The 9,930-nt window shown below is 42.0% G+C and overlaps 1 protein-coding gene across 1 annotated transcript in view; it reads left to right on the top strand.

Moving 5' to 3' along the window:
• The first annotated feature begins 5,314 nt into the window (after positions 1-5,314).
• Positions 5,315-9,930, top strand: part of TIAM2 (TIAM Rac1 associated GEF 2) — a 117,383-nt gene continuing 112,767 nt past the window's right edge. The window contains exon 1 of the mRNA XM_049801203.1: positions 5,315-5,344. The gene's annotated coding sequence lies outside the window, so the exon portion shown is untranslated. The remainder of the gene's footprint in view (positions 5,345-9,930) is intronic.

Here is a 9,930-nt window from a genome sequence, read left to right as displayed (position 1 = left end):
TACAGCGATGCTTTTTTAGAGATGTGACTAGTGACAAATGTTAAACTCGGTGATATAATAAAGCCAAGTGGCTGTGGTGGACAAGTATCTATTTGTGTCTAAGCAACCTATGTTTTAATGTGACTTTGCAAGAAAGAGGAAGGTATTATCAGAGAGAGATCATTATGCTGCAAAACTTGTGGGCTATGCTTCCAATTTCTCCCTGGCTTTCTATCAAATGTCCTCTTATTTAGTTTTAGTCTCATATTGTCCTGCATTACGTTTTGGGAAATAAAATGCTAGGTTTGTACTGTAATCACTGGGTTAGAGTTGAAATACTTCAAATGTGCACCTTTCTTTCTGAGGCTTTGCTACAGCTTTGGCCCGTCACTCTCCTTTTCTGAACTTCTGAGGGGGGGGGGGGGGGGGGGGAATAATGAGGTTAAACAGAAACTACCAGAATAGAGCCATGAAAGCTCTATTTAACATCTTATACCACAGCTCTGCAAATATTGAGTCCTGATACCATTTGCAAGCATAAACAGTTTGCCTTATAGCAGCTGTTATTTTTGATGTGGAGTGGTTGCTTGCAGTGGGGGTAAAATGGGGTAGAAAACGTTGAGGAAGGGAAATATCATTATACTGCTATAATACATTAAAAAGACAATATAAGTTCCAATGCATGTGTTGTTTTAATAATAATTTGTATTCTGCCAGTATCAGCCAATATATTTCAGACATTTTGTGACAGGAAGGGCCCTGTCTTAAAATTGGAAAAGAAGGGAAAATAGCATAAGTTTAAGCAAAAGACATGGACAGGACTTGTTTCTCTACTGGTCACCCCCAGCACTCCAGAAACATGGTACAAAGTGTAAAGCTAAAGGGGACCGGCACTACTGAACTGGTGGCGGTTCCTTTTGCTGCAGCGTGTGCTTTCTGCAGGAGCACTGGCGGGTCCACAGCAAAGCATGGCACTTAGGGTGCGCGGTTTCTGCTAGCTTCAGAGCCTGTTTTCTGGTGGCTAATTAAAAAAAACTTTATTATTCTTCATCTTAATTGTTCTCCCCCTGCCTCCAAGCTGTTGCTCTGCTAAAGAAATCTGCTTAAATTAAGTGGTCTGTGCCAAGTGAAATCACTCAATTATTGGTGCTTTTTGGTCTTTCTTTTGAGTAAACGGAGCCTTCCTGACGGCAGGGCAGTTCCTCAGGAATTCCTTTATGGTGAATTAGGCAGGGCAGTGATGAATAACCGGGGGCAAAGGACACTGAGCAGCGAACCAAATTGATTACCTAAGTCCTCAGCGAACTACTTTAGGGCAATTTTGGATGGGCCCAGTATGCCCTAAGGCATAGGTGAAGCCTAATCTCACCCCAGGGGCCTGCTCTTTTTAATGTTTTCTGCCCTGCCTGTGCCTTTAGAGGGCTAGAGCTGTGTAATGAATTAAGGGTTTGGCATCTTTGCACCGTCATGCTCATGGACCCCCAGCGCACGTGGGGTGGTGGTGACAGGACGCTAACTGTGGTGTGCTGGGTAGCCCTGTGTCACTGGTCGCCTGCCTCTTACCCTCCGCTCCCCCATGAGCGTGCCCCTGCCAGGCAGCCAACCCTGCTGCTGGTTCGCCGTTGTGGCCTTCCCTCTCGGCACATCCAAGATGGCTCCGGCAGGCATCGCTTTTGCCACACAGCCATTCCCCATCCAGGTGCTCGAGGGGTCCAGGAGCTGCAGGGTCCAGCCTGCCCGAGCCCCCGCTCATTCCCACACTCCAGCGCAGAGTGTGCATCTACCAGGGGAACACAGCAACATCATCTCACCATCCTGCCATCTTTGGGGAGAGGTTAAAGCATCTGTCAAAAAGCCTAGAAAGACCCTTTACCAATATTTTCTGTCTACAGCAAACCTGTGATCTGCCATATCTTCTTATAGGAGAGAACAAGGCATCATGGCATGGACTGTTTTTAAGTGCATTTGATTTGGTAGCAGCCTAATGTGTTCCTTACTGTCTTGAGAGGCTTGTGATTCCCAGCAGTCCTTTCTTTTTTTTTTTCTTTTTTTTTTTTTCTTTAACTAATTCTGGCTACTGAGGCTATCACTGTAACAGCAGAGCATCAAGCCAGTCCCTAGGAGTGTGGAGCATGATCCCCCCATTGTATCCTGTACAAAACTAACATGCTGTCTGATTGCCACCTTGAAAGGCTAAGGTGAATCAAAGTTTATCACATGCATTTTTTTCTTCCACTGTCCTTCCTTTCATCTCTTCTGAATGGTCTTCTGTTTTAAAATATGACCCATTGTTACCCATCTGGTTAGGTCTGAAGAGGCCCTGGATTTAATATTGAGTGCTGGTCCCTGGTGAACACATTGGGGATGTGACTGAAGACGGAGTGAGGAAATAGGATGTGGGACTTGGGATGAGAGCAGGAGTGTGTGATGATTTCAGCTGTTCGTGTTTGCACTGCCAGCTCACTGTGCTGATAGGAAGCTACTTCAGCACTGTCTGGTATTTTCAGAGTTAGGCTGCTGATGAAATATGCTTGTTCTTATGGAAACTGTACAGACTAACTGTGAAATAAGCTTTGAAATGGATTTAGGAGCATCCCCACTGTCATTTTCCAAAGAACATGGGCTTGGATGGTTAAGTCTTGGTTCCTGTGCTATTACAGCAGAGCAGCACTGGAGTGACAGTGGTCAGGCTGGGTGGGTTTCCAGACAGTGCTGTAGCAGTCCTTAGGCACTTATTCCTTACCTTTTCTCTGAAAGAAGAAAATTCAAAGGGTGCCAAGCTTTGAGGGTAACTTGAGTTCACAGGCTTTAATCAAATCTGTACCTCAGGTGCCTATATAGCACAGAAATTCAATGCCTGCTGGGGAATCATTTTGATCTCTGATTTTTTTTTCTCCTTTTTTTTTTTTTTAACTTTTATTTTTTATTTTAAATGGAGTGTTTCAGGGGGAAATACAAGGAGCAGCAGGTGGAAGATACACAGGACAGCAGTTAAAATCTCTCTGTTCCTAAGCTCACTGGTGGCAGGCTGGCATGCACTATTTAGATTTACTCTTCATTTCCAGCTTCTTGGAAGCAATTGCTTCTTCCAGTGGCAAGTTTCAAAATACCAGCAAATTCACGAAAGAATAACTTTTTTTCTTGGAGGAAAGAGCAAGGGGAAGCATTGCAGGAAGGTATATTTAATTATCTTGGATATACAGTGTGGAAGTGAGTTCTGACACTGGCCTCTCCCTGCTTCTGAGATTAAGTTCTTATGCTCTGTAAAAATATTTTCTGGGGCAATATGCTTCCCTCCAGTAACTATTTAACAAGCTGCATCTTCATTTGAATTAAACAAGGAACTACCCTGCTATAGATGGCATATACTTATCTTGGGATCTGTGCTTCTTGTTCATTCAAATTGAGCAGAAATGGTAGATGATGTGTGGAGAGATGGGAAAAAGGGAAAGGCTGGATGGGAAACAAAGCTCATAGACTGTCCAGATCCGTTTTTTTTTTTCTTGTCATGACCTTACGCAGAATGTCAGTCTGATGTAGATTCACAGGTTGCCTGGTACAGAGGTCACAAGTGGAAGAGTTTGTCACATGCTATATTTTGGGTTAAGTTTCTTTGCTTCTTAGTGCTATTTGTTGGAGAAGCTTGTAGAAGGAGCATGGGAAGCCTGGCTGGGCTCTGGCCAAGGAATTGCAGCTGGTCTCCTAATTACAGAAAGAGAAAGTGATATACAGGCCTGTGGGGATCTGTCAGACACAGATTTATTGGGCAGGATGGAGAGGGACTTAAAGCTATCGCCTCGTCTCCATCACCCCCTCCCCATACAGTGCACGTGCACTGAGCTTCATGATACTTTTACAGCCATGCAAAAGACATCCGGAGGACCCTTATCATTTCCCTTCTCCCTGGTTCCTGCCCAGTTTGCAGTTCCTCCAAGTTCCAGTTAATGGCTACATAATGCAGGAAATAGCATGTCAAATAATTGTAACCATACCAAAATAAGGGATTCTGCAGTTCAGGACTGCTAAGTGATAATCTGACCACCTTTGCTGTCTCCTATGCCTCCTCAGACATCAGTAAGGAAAAACCCACATGTGCTGGCTGCTGCAGTACCAGCTAGTTGGAATAGTTAAAAAGTATTAAAAACAGGTTTGTCAAAAGTGAAGTTTGTTGATTTATACTGGTTTCTGCAAAGCTTGGGTCCCCAAGTTCTTGGGATGTTGCTTGGGGATGATGAGGAAGAGGGACCAGCTCATATTGCGAGTCTGTGTGCTCTTCTCTTGAAGGACTTGCATGTAACTTCCCTCATGATTTTTTATTATGGGAAAAAAAGGGGGGGGGGACCTCACAAGGAAAGTGGGCCCAAAACTTGCTTGTCATTCATTTGTGCATTTCTAGGCTTTAGCTAATGTTCCTTGGACTTCCCGCTGCCTTTGCCAGCCCCACAGAGCCCAACCCTCTCGCAGGGACAGCAGGCAAAGGTATGCAGTGAGGGCACAAGTTTGGTACCATTTATCTAACACTCTTGTGACTCTGGAGAGACAGTTTGTCCCAAGCTAATCTGAAGAAAACTCATGGCTGGGAGTGAAATCCTGCCTCTGCAGTAAGCGACCTCATGCTAATTTTGGTCTAGCTGGGATTTCACCTTTAGGAATGTGAAAGAAAATTAATCAAAAACAAAGTGCTTTTTAAAGGGAGTAGGCATCAGTTAAGCCTTAACTAGTTCAGGAAAAAGGAGCTTGGTAGGATAAAGATATGCTAAAAGTTAAACTTGTGCTTAAAATGCTTTTCTGAGGCTTTTCACAAGTGGAAACCTGAGTGTTCCAGTTGTGTACTCTAGCTGCAGTATTCTGGAGTGTATGCGCCACCCTAACATATGTTTTTCAAAGCTGGGGGAACTATTGCATATTATGTCATTCTTCATTTCATGACACTGTTGATGCAAACCAGGACAGGAAGCTGGCTGGGATGACAATATATCACTTTATACGTCTTTTCTTTTCTTTTTTTTTTTTTTTTTTTGGTTGGGTTTTTTTTTTTTTTTTGGTCTCTTCTCCCTGCTCTCTGGAAGGAAAAAAAGCATTAAAGCAAAGAAGAACGAACAGACTTTGAAATCTAAGTGGATAAATGCTTCCCTTTTGAGAGAAATGGTGCATATTTTGTCTAGTCTTCTGTACAATGTAACTCTTAAAGAAAAAAATAATTAAAAGCTGTGTTAAAAATTGTTTTATAGCTACTGTTTCCTTTTTGACCTTGCTGTTTGACTGTGATTACAGGAGAAGCTGATCAAGAGATCTCAAGAGTTGCAGCTTCCTGGGATTGTCAGTCAGAGGAATGAAGAGCAAAAGAATAACTTTCCGTCATGAAGTATGTGCCAGTATATTTTAAAGTGTCCTTAAAAGACTTTTCTTTGGACATAATTAAGTGGATTCAAGGACCCAAGAGGCCAGACCAACAAACAGATATCGGTCCTTAAGCTATTTCTTTAAAATGAAAGTCAGCAGTTGATCTCGGTAACATTTCCTGTGTAAAATACTGGCATGCCTTTTGGTGCTGGTTTGCTGTTTGGGTTGTTTACATTAGGAAACAGAGTGACCTAAAGAACTAAGCATTTCTTTGAGGAAGCATTGTTCCTTTACAGTGAATATATAAAGTTCCCCCCTTCAGCAAGCAGCTGGAATCCAGCAGCGGGAGGCAGTAGGATTGATCTTCTGCTTTTCCTTAACATCCTAGTCCTCTTTTCAACTATCGTTTTACTGAGACAGCACTGTCTTGATTTATCTCAGGGCCAGGACAAAAGTGTTTCCCTTGATGACCTTGAATTTCTTCAGTCTCCTCCATCTGCTGGTTTGATGTTTCGGGCTAGATGTGCTTGTCTTCCCAGCAAACGTAGAGCCCGGCCACAGCGTGGCCTTGCTTACAGTCTGTTTGTAGTCCTTGTGGCTCAAATGCTTTGCTCCAAAAGCTGTACATGGATGAAGGTCAGCTATTATGTTCAGCAATTTTGGTTAATTTTTACTTGGAGTAACAATATTTTTATTTCCTTAGGCTCTGGCAGGATCACTGTCATGTAAAAATGCTGGTGTACATGCTTCACTGTAAGTGAAATTGGTGCCTAGGGTATCAAGATGGAGCCCTTGACTGCTCTTTTCTCTGCTATTCAGGTAGCTCATCTCTAGTTGAGTAGTTAGCTGCATACTGAAAATGTTTGTTTTCATCTAGAAAGTGACTCATGCCCAGTTAAACTGCAAGTAGCAGTGCCACAAATTCATTACTTCCGTGGCTGTATGAATGGGTGTAAAGAGACTGTACCCTGCCCTTGGGGGGTTGTGCGTGACCTTTCCTCCTCGTCTCAAAATTCTGTTCTGGAAAAATGACAACAATAAGCGTTAGTCTTCTTTCAGGTGGGTGTAAGATGCCTCAAAGTTAAGTGCTATTGCATCTAACTGCTGTCTGAGGGGAACAGCCTTGGAAAAAGAGGGTTTTGGGGTTGCCTCCTCATGCAGTGCCTGTGTGAAGAGGCCCCTGACCAAGTGCAGCTATTGTACGAGCATGAAGCAGTAAATGGCATTTTGTCTGATTCTTATTATGCAATTTCATTACCTTCATGTGTGGCCTGGGGAAGGAAGTGGGAAGGGAGGGCAGAGCAAATCAACTCACTTATGTCCCTGGTGGTAAACCAGAGTTTTAAATGTGAACTGATTTGGGATAGGAGAAAACCAGACCAGCGTCTGGTGTCTCTGACTGCAGGCTTTTGCTGTGTTCAAATCCTGTGCGTGTGTGGAAATGGGGCTTCATCAGCATGGGAGGGTTTGGAGTGACTTGTGCTGCCGTGCTAAGGGTCACTTATGTATGGTAGTAGTGAGTGTGTTAAATTTATTTTGTACTGGGTACTAGTTGTCTTCCTAGAGCTGTCTTGGTTCTCCTTGGTTATTTACCATGAAAAATTTTGTTTTGTGGCTGAGAAACTGTCATCATGCTTACATTTTTGTGTATCAGTAAGTAACATTATACCAAATCATTCTTATTTAAACATTTGTATGACTGTACCTAATTTTAGCAAATTCTTAATTTGGCACTTTCATGTGTACATTTACACGTGACACTTTCATGGCTTGTTAATCTGTTAGTTGTGTCAAGTTCTATTTTTTGGAAATTTATATTTAAAAATGGATAAGCAATATATTTATTTTAGTTTGTTGACCAGAACATCTTAAATATGGTGGCTACAAGAGGAGAACAGAGAAGGTTTATCAAAATATGCAGTTATTTAACTGGACTAACAAAAGTTAGTTCAAAAGACCCATGGAAGTGCGGCCCTGCTGCTGCCCTCCTTCCTAGCCCCTTCTACACCAGCCAGGTGGGCTGCTGCTGGTGGAGAGAAAAGCTAGAAATCAGCAGACCCATAATATTCCTGTACACCTATCCATAGGCACTGGAGACATCCTGGCCTCCAGCTCCTTAACAAAAGAGCAAATGATGATAAGTATGGAGACAACTAAATGATACTTGGAAGCCGTGTGATGTTGGCCAAAGAGGAATTTATTGTGGAAGAAAAGGAGGAAGTAAGACGGTGATGAGTATTTGAGGACAGAGTTGAGGAAAAAGATTAAAATTTGCCAGGTAGAAGATGTTTTTTTAAAAGGAGACATGCCAAAATACATGGTCTGAATGCCAGTATTTTGGGTTTTTTTTGTTTGGTTTGGCTTTTTTTTTTAAAATGTAGTCTTGGCAAAATCAATTGTCTCAAGTGCTCTAGAGTCCCCCACGCACTCTACAGATGTTCAGTGAAAACTTTATGAACACGGAGAAGTCTGTGAACTTAGTCCAGCTCTTGACAACAGTTTTATGGACTGATTAATGACCTGTGTTACTCTAGGTGCAGGTTTCCTCTTCTGTCTGCTGGTGGTGTAACTAAAACTTCCACAGATGTGGCTTTTGCGAGAAAGAAAAAAAACCACAAACCAACACCCCCCCCCCCCCCCAAAAAAAAACCAAAAAAAACCCCCAAAAAACCAAAAAACCCAACCCAAACCAAAAAAAACCCAAATCCACAATCAAAACCCGAAACCCACGGACATGGTCTCTTAAGGCACAGCTTCACATGAGAAAGCAAAATGGAGAACTTCCCTCCCAAAAGCTGAAGAAGGAAGAATATGTATGTTACATACTGTACAGAGTAATGACTTGTGGCTTTTGAGAACTACTTATCTTGAATGCTTAAAGCAGGGAAAAGCACAGTAGATGCCACCCATTGAACCAGCAGAGGAAGGAGAGCTGTGCTAGTTATTTTAACTCTTGGTTAGGCAAATAGGATTAGCTATGGTGGATTAAAATGATCAGATCTGAATTTTACTTCAATATAAGTAGAAGCCCAGACCATATGTCTTTGGGGAAAACCCCATCTGGTTTCAGGCATTTTTAGTGGGAAAATGAGACAATTTTGATACTTCTGTCGTGGGGTTTTTTGGGGCGAGGGGCGAGTTGCCACAGTTTCAATTTGTTCAGTTCATGAAGTTCCTGCTGGATTAATATTCTGTAAGTGAAATGTTTTGGTTATTTTTTCCTATATGTCAGCTTCACACTGTGTTTTCTAAATGGACAGACACAGCTTGAAAAGTGAATGCTCTAGCAAAAAAAAAAAAAAAAGGACCTTAAAGTCCATCATTTCACATAGCCTTAATTGTCTTCAGAAAAATCTGGTGTGATCATTTTTTTTTCAGAAGGAAATAGATTTCCCCCCCCCCGCCACCTACTGTTCCCTAACAGATTTACATAAGTCACGCGAATCTTCCACATGCTCTTGAAACACAGGTTTTTTAGTCCCCCTATGTTCCAGGGTGCTTACAGGTTCAGGCTGCAGCTAATGATACAGAGGAAGCAGAGAAACAGAGTAAACTGTATGAAATAGATGAATTAAACACAGTGGAGCAGCCTGGTTGTCCTTTGGTCCAGCATTTCTTTCTTTGCTTCAGAATAATTGCAATGATTTCATTGGAGTTATTCCTGATGTAAAGATGTTGGTCAGGCATCGTTATGGTGGTCTTCATCTGTCATGCAGGCGGACTTGTATGTGTTACCAACCAAATTGTGTTAAAGCACCACAAAAGTGTAATTTTTTTTTTTTTTTATTTTAAAGAAAAACCTAGCATCCATTTAAAAAAAACAAAACAAAAACCCCAAACCAAAACCAAACAACTTACATAAGGCCTCATGGTTTAGAGACAGCCAGACATGAATCCATGAGGTTTTGCACTTAGTTTTGCCGAGAAGGGGGTTTGCCTTTTTGCTATCTTATTCCCCAGTTCTGCTATCGACCTGGAGCCTGCAGGATAAAGTTACTGTTTCATCTGTCACCTCATTTGGATCCTAAATGGCTACATCACCTCATAGAGTACAAACTAACAATAGAAAACAGAAAGAATAATACTGAGCAAGAGTTGCATTATAAGGGAAAGTGAAAGGAGCTCGTGCTTCTAGTCCCCAGGGAGGAGAGAGGAAAAAGCAGTACAATGGCTGAGCAGTGCAAGCCAAGCACAGGAAGAAGGTTGCTGTTTATGGGCTTCCTAGGAATACCTACATAAAGCTTGGTGTAGTATAAGAAATGCAATAATACAGAAAGAAAGGAGAAATCAATAGTTCTAAACATAAATTTGTGCATAGCAGAAGAGCTGCACAATGCTTTTCTCCAGGGAAATTGTATTTCCAGGTTAGTAAATTGTACTTTGGGGATCACCAGAAATTCTGTTTCCCAGATTAACAGCATGATATTGTTTTCTTAGTCTGTGTTGTACGCTTGTCAGAAATGCCATCCTTTGAGTCTGTGCTCTCAACTCAGGTATTTATTTAATCCAGCTTCCAATAGTTTGAAAAGAGTGCTCTCCCTGCTGATCATACTTGAGACAAGCTTGTTATAACTGTTTCTTATTTTCTCAACCAATAAGGATAAATGA

Source organism: Accipiter gentilis, chromosome 5 (genome assembly GCF_929443795.1).
Source record: "Accipiter gentilis chromosome 5, bAccGen1.1, whole genome shotgun sequence".
Classification (NCBI taxonomy): Eukaryota; Metazoa; Chordata; class Aves; order Accipitriformes; family Accipitridae; genus Astur; species Astur gentilis.
The sequence above is the reverse complement of the archived record's forward strand: the minus strand, read 5'-3'. Positions and strand labels throughout refer to the sequence as shown.